The sequence below is a fragment of the Coffea arabica genome, chromosome 5c, assembly GCF_036785885.1.
Source record: "Coffea arabica cultivar ET-39 chromosome 5c, Coffea Arabica ET-39 HiFi, whole genome shotgun sequence".
In the NCBI taxonomy this organism is placed as follows: Eukaryota; Viridiplantae; Streptophyta; class Magnoliopsida; order Gentianales; family Rubiaceae; genus Coffea; species Coffea arabica.
This window is the reverse complement of record NC_092319.1, coordinates 7,133,047-7,150,331: the sequence shown is the minus strand read 5'-3', so window position 1 is coordinate 7,150,331 and position 17,285 is coordinate 7,133,047. Positions and strand designations below refer to the sequence as shown.

At 33.5% G+C, this 17,285-nt stretch overlaps 1 long non-coding RNA gene across 3 annotated transcripts; it reads left to right on the top strand.

The window, feature by feature from the left end:
* Positions 1-12,768: 12,768 nt before the first annotated feature.
* LOC140007633 (uncharacterized) lies at positions 12,769-16,408 on the top strand. Of its 3 annotated transcripts, none has more exons than XR_011814962.1 (3): positions 12,771-13,933; positions 15,452-15,507; positions 15,903-16,408. It is a non-coding gene; the product is annotated as an uncharacterized lncRNA (long non-coding RNA). The 3 variants fall into 3 exon arrangements; XR_011814961.1 differs by having other exon boundaries at positions 12,776-13,163; positions 13,449-13,933; positions 15,452-16,408; XR_011814960.1 differs by having other exon boundaries at positions 12,769-13,933; positions 15,452-16,408.
* Positions 16,409-17,285: the final 877 nt, after the last annotated feature.

The window sequence follows — 17,285 nt, the reverse complement described above, 5'->3', positions numbered from 1 at the left end:
AGGCACCATGAGCATAGCCGAATATGAGACCCAATTTACTAAACTATCTAAATTTGGCACTGAGTTGGTGATGACTGAGAAAAAGAAGGTAAGGTGATTTGTTCAGAGATTGAAAGTGAAGATCCAAGAGACATTAGCAGCAGCTCAAATTGACACCTTTACTGATGGTTTAGAGAAAACTTTGAGGGTTGAAAGTGTTAGACTTCAAATGAAAGACTTCCAGGCAAAAAAAAGAGGTGCCCTGAGTGGCACCTCCAGACAGGTAAATAAAGTTATACTGTCGCCAAAGATATGAAGAGAAGTTAGCGAAATTAAGATACCGGGGCCGCAAAAAGGAGCCCCATCAAAGGGAGTACACAGTGGACAAGGGAACCCAGGGGCTGCCTCACAAGGAGATCAAGTGCAAATTTCTCGTGAACTTGTGGATATTGCGGGAAATCAGGGCATGAGATAGATAACTGTTGAAAAAATACGGGGAAGTGTTTACGCTGCAGAAGTGTTGAACATCAGGTGGCCAGTTGCCCCGAAAGGACTCGTCCAGAAAGTGGGATTCAAAGGTCGAATAAACCAGTTTCTAGGCAGACAAATGCAGGAGAAAGTCAACCTAAAGTACCAGCTTGCTCTAAATTAGCAACAAGACCCTAATCCTTCTGAAGTGATAAAATGTACGATCCCTATTTACCATCGCCCAGTTAAGGTTGTAATCGATCCGAGGGCAACTCATTCTTTTGTAAACCCTGATTTTATGTGTGGTTTGGATGTGAAACCTGTTAAGTTGCCATATGATCCAAAGGTCGGGACACCTATTGGGGACCAATGTTTGATTGCGAACTTGATATATAAAAATTGTGAGATGGGTTGGAGAGCGAAAACTATTGGCAGATTTGATGAATTTAACCATTAAGTAGTATGACGTTATCTTGGGAATAGATTGATTTGCTCGATACCATACTCAATTAGATTGTAAGATGAAAGTAGTGGAGATTCGTATCCCTTGAGAAGCAACCCTAAAATTTAATCTGAGGGGTAGGCTAGTTTCGTCTGCTCTTATTTCGAAAATTCGGATTAGAAAGTTATTAAGTATAGGAGCACGAGGGTACCTAACATTTTTAATCAATACTCCAAAAGATCAATTGAAATTGGAGGATGTACTAGTAGTGAAGGAATTTCTTGACATCTTTCCTAATAAGCTTGCATCCTTGCATCCTCGCCACAAGAAAGAGAAGTAGAGTTTAACATTGATCTAGTTCTTGGGACAGAACCTATATCTAAAACTCCATATCGGATGGCTCCTATTGAATTGAAAAATTGAAGTTGCAACTACAGGATCTGTTAGAGCGAGGATTTATAAGAAAAAGTGATTCTCCATGGGAAGCACCGGTATTATTTGTTAAAAAGAAAGATAAAAGTTTAAAATTGTGCATTGACTACTGACATTTGAACAATATCACCATTGAGAATAAATACCATTTACCTCACATTGATGAATTATTTGATCAGCTAGAAGGAGTTGTGGTGCTTTCTAAACTGGATCTTAGATAAAGGTATTACCAGTTGAGAATTAAGAAAGAAAACATACCAACAAAAACTACTTTTAATTCTAAGTATGGACATTTTGAATTTGTGGTAATGTCTTTTGGATTAACTAATGCCCCTGCAACTTTTATGGACTTAATGCATTCTGTTTTTAAACCCTACGTGGATTAGTTTGCGGTGATTTTTATCCATGATATTTAGTCTATTCAAAAATTCAAGAAGATCATGAGCACCATTTAAGGGTAGGGCTACAAACCCTGAAGGAGCACCAATTGTACGCTAAGTTCAGCAAATATGACATTTGATTGGAGGAAATATCTTTTCTAGGTCATATAATCTTTAAGGACGGAATCACGGTGAATCCAGCTAAGGTAGAAGCTATTATCAAGTCGAAACAACTGAAAAATCCTACTAACATTCGTAGGTTCTTGGGTTTAACAGAGTATTATTGTCGGTTCATCAAAAATTTCTCCAAAATTGCTGGGCCGATGACTGAGTTGATTAAGAAATATAATAAGTTCATTTGGAATGCTAAGTCTGAAAATAGCTTCCAAGAGTTAAAAAGGCAATTGACTAGAGCATCTGTATTAACCTTACCTAATGGGAAGGACGGATTCACAGTTTATATAGATGCATCAAAAGAAGGTTTGGAATGTGTGTTGATGCAAAATGAAAATGTAATTGTTTATGTTTCTAGAAAGTTGAAATCTCATGAGCAAAATTATTTGACCCATGACTTAGAACTAGCGGCAGTGATTTTTGCTTTGAAAAAGTAGAATACTACTTGTATGGAGTAACATTTGATGTGTATACGGACTACAAGAGTTTTAAGTACTTGTTTTTCCAAAAGAAGTTGAATCTAAGGCAGCGCCGGTGGATGGAGTTCTTAGAAGACTATGATTGTACAATCAACTATCATCCAAGAAAGGCTAATGTAGAAGTTGCTACCTTAAATCGTAAAGTTCAAATATTGGAGTTGATGATTAAGGAATGGCACATGATAGAAGAAGTAAACAAATGGAATCCACGTATAGAATGACAAAAGGTGATTTGTGAAAATATCCAAGTGAAATCTACTTTGTTAGACCGTCTCAAATAGGTACAAAAGAATGACCCTATGGTACAGAATTGGGTAAAAAATGTACAAAAGGATGGAATATTGGACTTTAATTTAGGACTTGAAGGGATCTTGAAGTTTCGAAACCAAATAGTTATGCCAAAAGACGAAGGTTTGAAAAAGGAGATTTGGAAGAAACCCACTGTTCCAGATACACGGTGATCCGAAAAATAATAAAATGTACTAAGATTTGAAATTACTTTATTGATGGAATAATATGAAAAGGAAGATTGCCCAATTTATACAGACATGTCTGATTTGTCAGCAAGTTAAAGCTAAACACTAAAAATCATCAGGATTATTACAACCCTTAGAGGTACCCGAATGGAAATGGGAATACATTACAATGAATTTTGTGTCGGGGTTACCAAGAACTCAAAAGGGACATAATGCTATTTGGGTTATAGTTAACTGATTAACTAAGTCAGTTCACTTCTTGCCTATTAACATGAAGTATTTTTTGGAGAAACTAGTTAAGCTACACATGGATGAAATTATAAGATTACATGGAGTGCTAGTGAGTATAGTGTCTGATAGAGATCCTCGATTTGTATCGCAACTTTAGAAAAAAGTGCAAGAAAGCTTGGGAACTAAGTTGAATCATAGCACTACGTATCATCCTCAGATCGATGGATAGTCAGAGAGAACAATCCAAACTCTTGAAGACATGTTGAGAACGTGTGTTTTGAATTTCCGAGAAAGTTGGGAACAATACTTGATTTTAGTGAGGTTTGCTTATCATAATAGTTACCACTCATCCATTCAAATGGCACCATATGAGGCACTATATGAAAGGAAATGTAGGTCCCCGATTCATTGGGATGAACTAAGAGAACGAAGAGTTTTGGACCCTATAACGGTACTTTGGATTGAAGAAACGTATGAGAATGTGAAATTAATACGCCAAAGAATTTAAGTAACTCAAAATCGGCAAAAGAGTTACGCAGATAATAATAAAAAAACTTGAAATTCGAGATTGGAGATAAGGTGTTTCTTAGAGTCACGTCACTTAAGACAAGTATCATGTCAAGGAAAGGAAAAAAACTTAACCCAAGATACGTAGAACCTTTTGAGATTCTCCAACGCGTGGGAAGTGTAGCGTATCGTCTGGAGTTACCAGTGAGTTTGTCTATGATACATAATGTATTCCATATTTTTATGCTCAAAAAGTATCATCCCAACCCTACTCACGTGTTTCGGTTAGGGGACATCAAGATAGATGAATCACTGACTTATGAGGAGTAACTTATACAACTTTTGGGTAGAAAAGTAAAAGAGTCGATGCATAAGCAAATTCCCTTAGTAAAAGTGTTTTGGAGAAACTATGAAATTGAAGAAATTACATGGGAATTAGAAGAGAAAATGCGAAAGAAATACCCCAAGTGGTTTACTAATCCAAGTGAGAATTTCGAGGGCGAAATTCTTTTAAGGGAGAGAGGATGTGAGAACTCAAAAATTTTGTTTATATATATATATATATATTTATTCAAGTGTTTCAATCATTTAATTATTTCTTTAACTATTTATTCACATGTTTAGTTTCCTATTTTTTCTCAACTTATTCGTTTTAAATCATTTTTTTCTATTAGTAATTGCTTAGTAATTTAGTCACTAATTGGAATAGTAAAAAAAAAAATCTTTTACGCGCATATTTTACCGTAACTACGTTAAATTTTTTTGAGACGTATTAGTACAACCAACTAGCAAAACATGATCATAACCATGAAAGTGTAGTAGGATTTGAATCTCGTAGGAGATTGACAAAACTTGAGAGTTGAACCCTATTCTCTCACTATTCCTAGTTGACTTTGGTTGCTTGTAAAACCCAACAAACTCACTTTTTCCCAGCACTTTTTCTCTTCCTTTTCCACTCCTCTTGGCCGAGCTTCTCCTCCCATAAACAAGAAGAAAAGTTCAACTTTCTTCGTCCATTTTTTGCTTCAATCTTCCCCGACTTTGGTTGATTCTTGGAACCTTACTTGAACTTGGAAGGAAGTCTTGTTTGGAGGCAACTTTTGGAGCAAACTTTGACTTGTTGTTTGGTTCAAATTGCTAGGAGAGGTATTGGTTTGAAACCCTCTTTTTCCTTCAAGTTTCTAGTAAATTTGTAGGTAGAGAGATTGAATCTTGGATAGGTTGTTGATGGGTTTCTTTAAAACCTTGATTTAGATAGATGATTTGAGGAAAATTTCTTGTATTTTCATGGTAAGTTAGGTAAATGACTTGAGATTCATTCTTGTGTTTTTATGATGAATGTTTGCGGTAGATTTTGGTGCTTTAAAGTTTGATATTGTGGCTTGTGTGTATATTTCTTGGAAGCTTGAATCTTAGTTGGATTTTGTTGCAAATTTTGGTGAAAAAATTCGGTTTTCAAAGCTTCTTGCTAGTTGAAACTTTTGAGTACTATTAGCCCTTATTTTCAAGAAATTTTGGGGGAATCTTACTCCACAAATCTTGTTAGACATTAAACTTTGATTGTGAATTGGATTTGAACAAAAAATCATGAACTTAAGTGAGAAGATTGAATCAAGTGTTGCTAAAAAAATTTTCCACAGGAGACTCTAAACAGTCTTGGAAAATCTGTCGTATCATAGTGTAAAAAAATTCAAATTGAGTTTTGCTTGCTGCATTTGAAACTAGATTCAGCATACTGTCTACCGTGAAAATTTCAGAAATTTTCTGAATTCCTATGAATATCTGTGATTTTTCAAATTTGATTGAATTTTCACACCTGTTTAGTTTTTCTACCTAATGAAGTAGCAACTTGAGACTGAACTTTGCCTGAGTTGTGAACAGAATCTCATAAATGTGTCTTCTAGAAAATTGTAATTCTTTGAATCTACTTTTCAATGGTATAAAATTTATAAATTTTGGACTTACAAATCTTGAGATATGATTTTTCAAATAGCATCGTGCAAAGCTAGAGAAAATTCTGTTTTTCTAAAGTTGTACTTGCTTTCCTTTCCAACTTCAAGTTGGAGTTGTTGAATCATTTTGAGTTTGGTTTTATGATTGGAATTGAGATTTTCTCGCAATTTTATGCCTTTGAATTGAATAGTGAGTGTTGATTGTTCGAGACCGAGTTTCCCTACTAGCTCTTAGTCATTATTCGAATAGCGCGCGGCATGAAATTCTTATTCGATGGCACTAAAGGTTTAATATAGGATGGTAGGACTTATGATGAAGAATTCTAGCTGTAATTTGGTGCTTGGATGGTGAATTTGTGCCTTTTAGATTACTATGCCTTGTTAACCCCTAGATCACTACGTGAATTTTCACTTAAAACTAGGGTATTTTAAAAAACGAGTGGCTTTTCTTCGCGATTCGCTTGTTGAACGTTATTATATCACCTACTATATCCTTGCCTCATTTGAAACTTTACTTTTTTCCATTTAAATTTGTATTTTAACTTTAGCATCAAAAGTTCTCCCTTATGATTGGAACAAGAATAAATGATACTTTTTGTCTAAAAGCTAGCACTTTGAGGTTTGATTACTTTATTCAAATGCTTTAAACGTGAACTTTTTAGTTCACTTACCCTTTGTATTTGATCACAGGTTTTGAAAGTGAACCCGCGGACCCTTTTACTGAGAAAAGTTAATTTTTTTTAACACGGTGAGTGTTCTAAGTGCATATTGCACTTCATACTTGCTTGACACATATGTGCCCTATGAAATTTCCTATTATCGAACTGTTTCATATTTAACTTGGGTGAACATGTACTTTATCTTGCTCAAACCCTTTCTTGTTTGTACTTGTCCTCTTAATTGTTTGGACTATTGTTCCACCAACTCTTTATTATTAACTGTTATTGTATGATTATTTTGATTGGTTGGTTGGGCCGTTATCCCACCAACGCAACTGCATGTTGGTTAGTTATTTGAGTCGAGTCGGTAAGGGTCTGGTCAATTAGATAACGAATCCTGGGTCTACTGTTGTGTTGAGTGGAGTGTTATCTCGTCGACTACTTGATATGTTAGAATATTACCATCATGGTTTATTGCGGTGTGCAGACCCGGTATAGAGGATGAAACGGTGAACGAAAATTGAAATAAAGTGATGTTCTACGGTTGTTGGTTTGATAAATATTGACGGAGCGTCAACCACGTGCGAGATGTCTGAACTATGTGGATATGGCTTTTGGAAGTCCTTGTATCCTTGAATTGGATTGTTACTTCTTAACTTGCGTTTTAAGTATTTGTCTTATTCTTTCTTGAATTAGTCTTAAATTAAATGTTCTTGTTGGTTTGACTGCATAATTTTCTTAGAACCTCATTCACTGTATACTCGTTTTCCTTAACAGGGGAAAAAGTGTTAGCACCGTGAAAGTCGTAAGCATGCCAGCACTTGGTATATTTTATATTTCGTACTTTTGGGATGTAAGCTAAATTTTGAATTATGTATTAAGATATTTTGAAGATGAATGATTCGGCTTGTAATAGTTAGTATTTATTGATGTTATTGAATGATTTACTCGTACTTCTTGTTTTGATGTATTAGTGAATCCTGACGAGAGTTGGGCAGGCGGCCCGCTGATCCCTCTGATTCGCCTTAGAGGAAAGTGGGGTCGTCACAATCATAAGCAGCATTATTGACTTGAATGACAGCAATTCCTCTCTATAGTATGAAGACGAGGCCTCATAATCCCTTTGACAATGACTAATAATGTCATTTCTTAGAAAACAACAAAATTTGATTACTAACGTGTTTGGATTATATTACTAGACTAGTAGATAAAATAAGAAAATTATGTTATGTATCTATTGGAAAAATAAGGTGTGCAGCATGACAAGTATACATAACATCTTGAAAAACTATGTGTAGAGGATAAAATTTTTATAAAAGTAGATGTATAACTATAAGACTAGGTAAAGAAGTTTTCATACCCTTCCATTTTTTCTAAACCACAATCTTCGAGATTATATGGCCTATTATATCTACACAAATAATTAAAAAAAGTAAAGGGATAATGGATCCCCTTGTAGGAGCCTTTAGCAGAAGTAGAGAATTTTAGTGTTTTGTACCTCTACACAGTTTATAATCACTAAAATCAAGTCCTCAGAAATCCTAAGTAATGACAAAGTTTTCTCCAAAAATTTCTTTTATTGTCATAGGCCTTCTTAGTATTCATTTTCAATGCTAACTTTTTTTTTAACCCCTCTCCTTCGTCACTAAAATGAATATAGAGTTTCTTGGACAAATTCAAATGGTTCAATTTTGAAAATCCTTATGCTTTGGTTTGGAAGACTTCCTAGATATATTTGACAATAGAGGCTCTGACCACATTCTAACACTGTTAAAAAAAATAACTAGGATGCCATCTAAACTTATTGTCTTCTTTAATGTGAAATAATGCTTTTCTAAGCCTCTCTTTGCTAGCCAAGTGAGCTAATCTTCTGACTTTTCTATTATTTTAAAACTCTTAGATTTTAGTCTATTATAGTTGTGGAGTTTTTCAAAATAGAGTTCTTTAAAAAAAAACTATGCTATTAAGAAACTATGGCCTCTGGCAATGTTAACACCTCACAACCTGTATCTGCATCAGTTGTAATCACACTACCTTTGGTTAAGTCTTTTCCGAATGTCTCCAAAATTGAAATTTTTGCCAATAAAAACTTCAAAAGGTGATAAGAACATGTGCACTCTCCATTCGACATTCATGGAGTGATCTATGTATTGATAGAAGCACAACCAACTGCAACTATGAATGTTAAAACATAAGAATCCTGATAATATGCCAATAAGGTATGTCGGTATACTATTTTACAAACACTTTCAAATGAACTGTTTGTAAAGAAAGCTAAGACAATTTGAAAAACTTTGATCACAAAATTTATCGTCGAAAACGTTATCAAACAAAAATTCGTTGTGGAAAAGTACAACTAATGATAGATGACAGAAGACAAATAAATGAAAGTACAAATCATGGAGTATCAAATGCTACTTGATGATCTAAAAAATGAAGGCATAAATTTGCCCGAAAAATTTGCTATTGGCATGCTAATTGAAAAGTTACCCAAATCGTGCACTGACTATAAAAATAACCTAAAGTACAAGCAGAAAAATTATACCATTGATGAGCTTGTGAAACATATTCTGATTGAAAATTCCAACAGGAAGGAGTTAAGAACTGCCAAAGTTAAGGAGATGGCTCTCAAAGCTAACCTGGTACAAAACAACAATAAAAGGTACGCCAATAAATTCCATAATTACAAGTCCAATAATTCCAACTTTAAGAAGAAGAAAGACAATTGCTATGTTCGTGAAAAATTAGAATACCATGTTGCTCAATGTAGTCACAAAAAGAAAGGTAACAATGCAAATGTCAATCCTCCTAAGGTTAATTTAGCCGAAAGGGGATAATATAATTGTTGCAGTCATTTTTTAAGTCAATATTGTAATCAATATAAAAGAGTGGGTTGTAAACTCTAGGGCTACTCGACACACATGTACAAATCAAGAAGCATTTTTCACGTATACCCCAATAGGAGATGATAAAAAAGTGATCTATCTTGGAAACTCACGAACTTCTAAAGTTCTAGGTAAAGGCAAATTCTCTTGAAACTCATATCAAGAAAAACTTTAACTCTCAATGATGTGTTGCATGTATTAAATATTCGGGCAAATCTGGATTCTATAGCATTGGTAGAAAAAATTGGAGTGAAAATGTCATTTGAATCTAACAAGATTGTAATGACAAAAAATAATGTATTTGTGGGCAATGCCTACTGTAATTAGAGATTTTTTGTATTTAACATTTTAAATGTGATCAATGAAAATGCATCTTCTTCTATTTATATTGTTGATTCAATTTCTTTATGGCATGCTAGATTAAAACATGTTAATATTAGCAACATAAAGAAAATGCAATCACTTGGGTTACTTCCTAGTATTAATAATAATGATGTGAAAAAATATGAAATATGTGCAGAAACTAAAATAACAAAGAAAAGTTATATAACTGTCCAAAGAGAAACTGAATTATTAAATCTAATTCACACATATTTAGGTGACTTAAAACAAACTATGACTAAAAGAGAAAAAATATATTATGTTACTTTTATAAATGATTATTCTAGATATACTAAACTTTATTTATTTAGAAATAAAGATGATACTCATAATACCTTTTTATCTTATATGTCTGAGATAGAAAATCAACTTAATAAGAAGATAAAAAGAATTAGGTCAGATAAAGGAAGTGAGTATTTAACTTTAGATAAGTTTTGCGAATATGAAGGCATAACAAATGAAATAACATTTCCTTACTCACCAAAATCTAATGGAGTAGCTGAAAGAAAAAATAGAACACTAAAGAAAATGATGAATTATATGTTAATTAGTTTTCCTACTCCTGATAATTTATGGGGAGAAATTATATTATCTACATGTCACCTACAAAATAGGATTCCACATAAAAAGGCTGATAAAACAACTTATGAGTTACGAAAAAATTATAAATCAAATTAAAAATATTTAAAAGTATAGGGGTGTCTTGCTAAAGTGTTATTACCTGAATCTAAAAAACAAAAATTAGGTTCTAAAACTTCTAATTGTATGTTTATTGGATATGTTGAACATAGTGCTGCATATAGTTTTTTTGTTTTAAGAAGTGATATATTTGATTGTAATACAATTATTGAGACAAAGAATGCAGAGTTCTTTGAACATATTTTTCCACTGTTCAATAAAATTTCTCAAGCATCTTCTTCTGACCCTCAAACAGCCGCCCTAAATCGCACCTTTTGACACCTTTTCTTTCTCCTTATCTCTCTCTTCTTCTTTCGAAAATGGCCAGAAAGAAATTTAAAAAAAAAAAAGAAAAGAAATCAATAAAAGAAGAGAAGATATATGGAATCTGCCGGCTGTCAATAGAAATTTTGTGGTATCTGCAAGATCTAAAGTGAACCAACCGCCTAACTATTTTAGATTCTCTGATAATTGACCAACGAGAAGAAGCAGAACAAAAATAAAGATGGAAAATGCTGGATTTCTGCAGGTTGTGGAAAAAAGATTCTGTCTACCATGTATACTAAATAAAGTTATTAGACTCTTATCTCCTAAAGGAATAAATGATGATGTGGCATGGCATAATCATTTAGTTTCTTTAGCTTGATGATAGTGAGAAGCAAATACTTGCAGAAATAACAATCATTGTGGCCTCGAAGTTCCCCAGTTTCTGGATCGACATATATCCAGGCCACATCTAGTACACTGCAAATAAGTGGACAATCTCAGAAATTAGGCACATAAAAATAGCGATTTTTGGAATTGACGAATCAACTGTCAACTTTAACAGGTGGACTTTACTCCTCAATGTTTGTGAAGGCATTCCTTGGGACTTTATCCTGTAATTAGAACAATAACAATTGATTATTTGAAAAATAGTCCCAAAATAAAAAATGAATCTAGGGTTTCAATTAACCACCTTTTTGGCAGGGTAGTTGTTAATGTGATTCATTATCGTAGTGAGCGTGTCAACATAAATCTTGCGGCAATCCTCGCATGCATAAGAGGCGATGATCTCTTTGGCCTTGTGATTCTGATTGAGCAAATACGAAAATCCATGCAAAATCAAGGGTGCAAGGATGACTAATTGATTTTTTAAGCAAAAAAAAAAGAAATAAATAGAAAAATAACCTCTAATGAGGAATTGGGAAGAAGTAAAAGGTCGAGAAAATAATTTTCCTATGGAAATGATTTTCAAATCTTTCTTGTTGACGATGATCCTTTAACTTATTTTGATGCTATTTTTTCTCTTGATTGCAAGTTTTGGAAAGAAATAATTAAATCTGAAATCAATTCTATTTGGAAAAATAAAACATGAATTTTGTTAGATTTACCCCTGGTGCAAAATCTATTGGTTGCAAATGAAATTTTAAAAGGAAATATAATTTTGATGGTTCTATAGAAAAATATAAAGCTCGTTTAGTAGCAAAATGATTTTCTCAAAAATAAAATATTGACTATTTTGACACATTTACACCAGTAACAAAAATTTCTTCTATTCGTATTTTATTTGCTTAAGATTATATCCATAAACTTGTTGTTCATCAAATGGATGTCAAAACAACTTTTTTAAATGATGATTTTGAAGAAGAAATTTATATGTTTCAACCTGAAAGATATGTTGTATCTGGCCAAGAAAATAAGATGTGTAAATTAATTAAATTTCTTTATGGTATAAAACAATCTCCTAAACAGTGGCATGAGAAATTTGATCAAATATTGATAAAAGACGAATTCTCATCTGTAGAAATGGATAAATGTGTATATATTAAAATTGTGCGTAATCAATATGTGATAATTAATCTATATATGGATGACATGCTTATATTTGGTACAAGTATAGATATTGTTAATAGTACTAAATATTTCTTATCTTCTAATTTTGATTTTGATATGAAAGATTTGGGTGAAACTAAAATGATATAGATGTTAAAATCGTAAGGAGAACTGATGGTATAATTGTGAGAACCCGAGAAAATTATGTGTATGCCCTGAATTTATTTCATTTTAATTATTTTGATATTAGAAATATTATATATAACGAATAAGTGGTTAAATTAAATGCCTAATTGAATTTTTTATGCCTAATTGAATTTTTTATAAAAATTGAGAATTTAGAAATATCCTAAAATGGTATAAAAAAATTTATATGAATCAAATAAACATATGATATGCATATTGTAATTTGAGCCATTTGAATACATTATATAGTTGAATAAGTTACATGACTAATTAATTTTCCTTAAAGCCAAATGCGTGGAAATCTACTAGATTGATATAAGCAAAATTTTTCAAGGTACATATAATTAGAACAAATGAAATTTTGAGTCAATGTGTGAGACAATAAAATTATGGACTCGTAGCAAACAAATGAACTAAAACTAAAGGACCGAACCAATCTTGGAGATTCGGTTAAACTACCATGCAACTAAGGAACAAACTACTAGAATTTTGACAAAATAGGAACCGAATGGAAGCAAGATAACCATTTGCTAAGTTTGAACGGTGAAAGGAAAAATAAACAGAAATTGGCTGTCAGTTGGGCGGTAAACAACTCCTACAAAGACAGCTGCCAATTACTTGCTAAGTTAGGTGATGACCAAAGAGAGAGAGAAAACAACAGCGGCCAACAAGCTAATAGCAAAACCAAGCGGTGACAGGGTAGAGGAAAAATGAGAGATTTTGCCAATACATTTTGGGTGGTGACCGAGATAAGAAACAAGGCATTTCTTTTGATAGCCAATACCGAGAGCAAACAAAAATAGACAAAATAGAGTAATAAGCTTTCTTCCTTTTCCATACCCAAAACCGAGAGAAAGAGTGAGAGTGAGAGAGCTCTCTGATTCTATTCTTTCCTTCCAGTCAACTGAGTGAGTAAGAGAGTGAGGTAGAGAAAAGAGGAAGCTTGGAGCATTTTACCATAAGGAATTGAAGGAGAAGGAGGAAGGGGACTGCTTGCATTTTTCTTCTTTTCCAGCTTTGATTGTACAGAGAAAGGGAGGTAAAAATCATTATAAACATCTTATTCTTCTAATATCTTTGATGATTCAAGTTGCATGTTAGACTTTAGCTTAGAAAAGTGAGTTTTGGCCGTAGAAATCTTGAATAATGATTGACTATTTGCTGGAAAGAAAATTTTGCTATGGCCGAGGAAATGAAGCAAGTTGTAGCTTATTATTCGAAATTGCGGAGGAAATTTTCTTCTAGGAGTTGAGTTATATGTTTACTCTCTTGTTTTATCTAAGAATCTAGAGCAAATATGATATTTAAGTGAAAAATTTTGCAGGAGTTAGCAAGGAAGATTGGTTAAGCTGGCCAAGAGAGTTATTCTAGTTCCCTCTAAGAATTTTGGTTGTGAAATCTTATTTTGTGGTTCAATTCACCTCATAACACATTAACTCTAACCTACATGTTGGGTTCAGGAGTAAAATAAAGGGATTTGGCTGAAGAAAATCTAGATTAATGACTGACTAAGTGTAGAAAATTCTGTTTAGTGACTGATTAAGTGTTGGAAAAGAAAACTGTAACAATCGAGGGGATGAAGCTGGAATTGTAGCTTGTTACCAGAGTTTTCTTTGGAAGAATGATTTTAGGATGCATGCAATATGTTTAACTTAAGTTTTATAAGATGCTCAGCTGAAAAGCTCATGAAAAGTTGGAGGTTTGGGCTGGAAATGTTGAAGGAAAGCCGCTGGAATTTCCCAGCTTCAGCCAAGAGAGGAACAAGTGCAGCAATTCTTCATTTTCCAGCTTTCTCTAGTCAAAGCAGGGGTAAAACTTCCTTAAATCTTCATTTCCTTTACATGTAAAGAAGATTACTGGTTGCGTTTAGTTTTAATAAAGAAACTTGTGGTTCTTTTGAAGATTAAAATCAAACTTTCCCTTGATTTGAGTTAATCTGTCCGGATTGAGTTTATATTGCATTTGCCGTCCCTTGCTTCAAATTTTGACTGGACTTGCTGGAAATACATGCTATATACAGTAGAATATATGGTGGAATGAATGTATGTCGAAATATCTAGAGAAATATTTCATTTTTTGGCTCATGAAACGTGAATCTTCAAAGCTAGAAATCCATTAGCCTGGTAACTAGTTGATGTCAGGTTTTCTCTCCAATTTAAATGGATTTTATGTTGAATTATGGCTGGAATTCGTGCTCTATGTCTTGTATAAAGTTATAGGGTGATGCATGTGAGTTTCTATGGTGAAAAGCTTGACTTTAGTGGCTGGAATCCTTGTTTAGAGGACTGCATGGCCGATAGTGAGTTTTTTATTTTAAGTGGGTAATTTGGTGAAATGTAACTAGAAAATCATATTATATACTTAATATAATCCTTACTTAGTGTTTCATGCTAGTTTTTCTTGGAGAAAACTCGATTAATGGGGCTGAAAAGGCTGTAAAAAGGCTGCAAAACTGTGAGACAGTTGTTAGCTTGTTCAATGGATGTCTAGTTGAAATTCTTGTTTTAAAATTGAAATTTCTTCGGAAGTTTTGTTGGATTTCGGAACTGCATGTCCTCATTTTAGTTTATGAGATTACATGTTGATTTGGGATGGATTCAATAAAATTATTGGAAAACCCCTCACTTGGACTGAATGTTTGTTAGATTTCTTTTCAACTTTGCTTATGTTGAAACGTGGATGGAAGATAGCTTTTAAATGTTGATTTTAGTGAATTTCTTAATGAAAATCCTACTAACGATCTTATATCATGCTCACTGATGAATGCATGTCAAATTTGGTTATTGTTTGATGCATTAAATGAAATTTCAACTTTGAATCTGAGTGCTGCTATGTTTTTCCAACCTTAGATTTCATCTTGTAACCTGAAATTTATGCATGTACTCATCAAAACCAACACTAATCCTCTGTTTTACTCCGTATATTTGTGGTTGTCCTAATTTGGAAGGATATAACTGAATCTTAGAGAAAGAAATGGGAGCTGGTGTAGTGTAACCAAATCTAAACTATAAACTTAGATTCTTGTTTAGTTTAAAAGGAACGAATGAAGTGTTCATAGGCTATAATCATTAAATATTGAATTGAGAAAGATATAATCTTGGTTTAAACATACAAGACTTTAAACTTGGAATACATGTATATTTCCCTAATTTGAATTGATAAAAATAGACAAGTTTTGAAGTAAAATATAGAGAGCTTGTTGAAATTGTTATATCTTGTTCTTTTAAAGCCAAAACTTGACTTTAATCATTTAACTCATAAGGTAATAAATGATAAGTGATCATATACGAATTGTATATTCACCTTAAGATCCTAAACTTGTCTCAGGAGACAACAGTGTGCAAGAAAGCAATTCCGAGATCGAAGTGTAACTTTTGATTAGGGTGAGTGTTTTCGAATTTACGTGTTTAACTGTTTATGTGTACTTGAGTGAAATTATGGGACAAATGTACTTATTATGAAATATTGCTAAGTGATTCATTGCAAAGTGTATCTCAATTGTTCCTCGCCTTCTAAGTCGAGGATACTTTATCGCACTCGGCTTAGTTGAGTTTGAAGGTTGATAATTGATCAAGTGATATTGTAAATGTGCATGACTGTAAGCCGTGTGTGTATTTTATCACATTGGCTGAATTGGGCCCCAAAACTCTCTGTTCAACGGACTATTCGAGCCAGCAAAGGGCTTGGTCGGGTAGGACGGTAGTTTTGGGTAAATGTTTCATTATACTCAAGTATTATCATGAGGTTGGGAAATTATTGAACTGATTATTAAATGTAGGGGATTGTTTATTGTTTTGGAGGACATAAGGAGGTGAATTGGCGGAATGTGCAATGATATTGAAATGAATGTCCAATGACAGTGAAATGAGTGTCTCTTGACACTGAAATAAATGCTCAATGACATTGAAGTGGCTCTAATGCGAGCACCGTATCCTTTTAAAAGTGATTGTTTAGTGAAGTGTTTCCTCAATTGCTTAATGAAAGTGATTGTACAATGAAATATGCATTACTTGTTTAATGGTACTAATTTAAGTGTTTATTAAATGTTACTTACTCGGCAAACCTTACTGAACTTTAGGTCAGCCCTTTAGTTTTGTTTTCCTTCTAGGAGTTGATGGTCGAGGAACGAACGTGGGATCTTAGGGAGTTAACGTGAAGACATTTGTGATTGTAAATCCTTTAGTTTCATATTATGGTTGAAGCTTTTGTATTGAACTTGGTATTGTAAAAGATTTGAGCGTTTGGTTTGGTTTATCAAAATGTTATTTCTGAATTTAATGTAAATGAGTGAGCCCTGGCGAGAGTCAGGCAAGTGATCCGTTAACTTTTAGGGTATGCTATAGGAGAAGGTGGGGTCGTCACAATAATGTTATTATAAGAACATTATATAGAAAGACTTCTTAGAAAATTTGAAAATTATAATGTGACATTTGTAAGTACTTCTTATGATGCTAACCAGTGTTTTCAGACTCAGATCGGACCAGCCGGTCCAACCCCGTTGAACCGAGAACCGGCTAAGCATCCGGTCCGAGTCTCTTTAAAAAACCGTCAATCAAAGAATCGGTCAAATCCGGTCAAAACTCGAGTTTGACCGGAAACCGCTAGAACCGGAAAGAACCTGGTTTTCTTCATTTCTCTATTCCGATTGTACTCCTTCCTTGCAAGCATCTGGAGTGTGCATAAAAAAATTCCAACCAAATCTCTCCTCACTTACCTTTGCTATTAGGCTTGTCTTTTTTCAAGGTTTAGAGAATAGATGCCTTCTTATTCACCTCTAAATCTGTAAATGAGGGCCATCTAGACAAGATTTGTGATCAAATATCTGATTCAATGCTTGATGCCTGCCTTGAACTCTTGAGTTAATATTGGCTTGTTCTTTCCTTTTTTTCTATCCTTTGATCTTTGACCAACTCTATAAGAAACGAAGTAACTAGCCATATGAAGAGAAAAAAATTCATTCCCTAAATTTTCTAAGCCCGATTTCTTGTGAATTAGTTCTTGAAATATTTGAAATCAAATGGGAGGAAAAATAAAGAATAGAGTAAATAAGGAAATAGAATAAAGAGGAGGGAAAAAGAAAAATAACAAAAAATAATAGAGTTTTCATGTGTGTTTGATTTGTGAGGGATAACAGTGAGGTGAATGGGAGGAGAAATGAAGA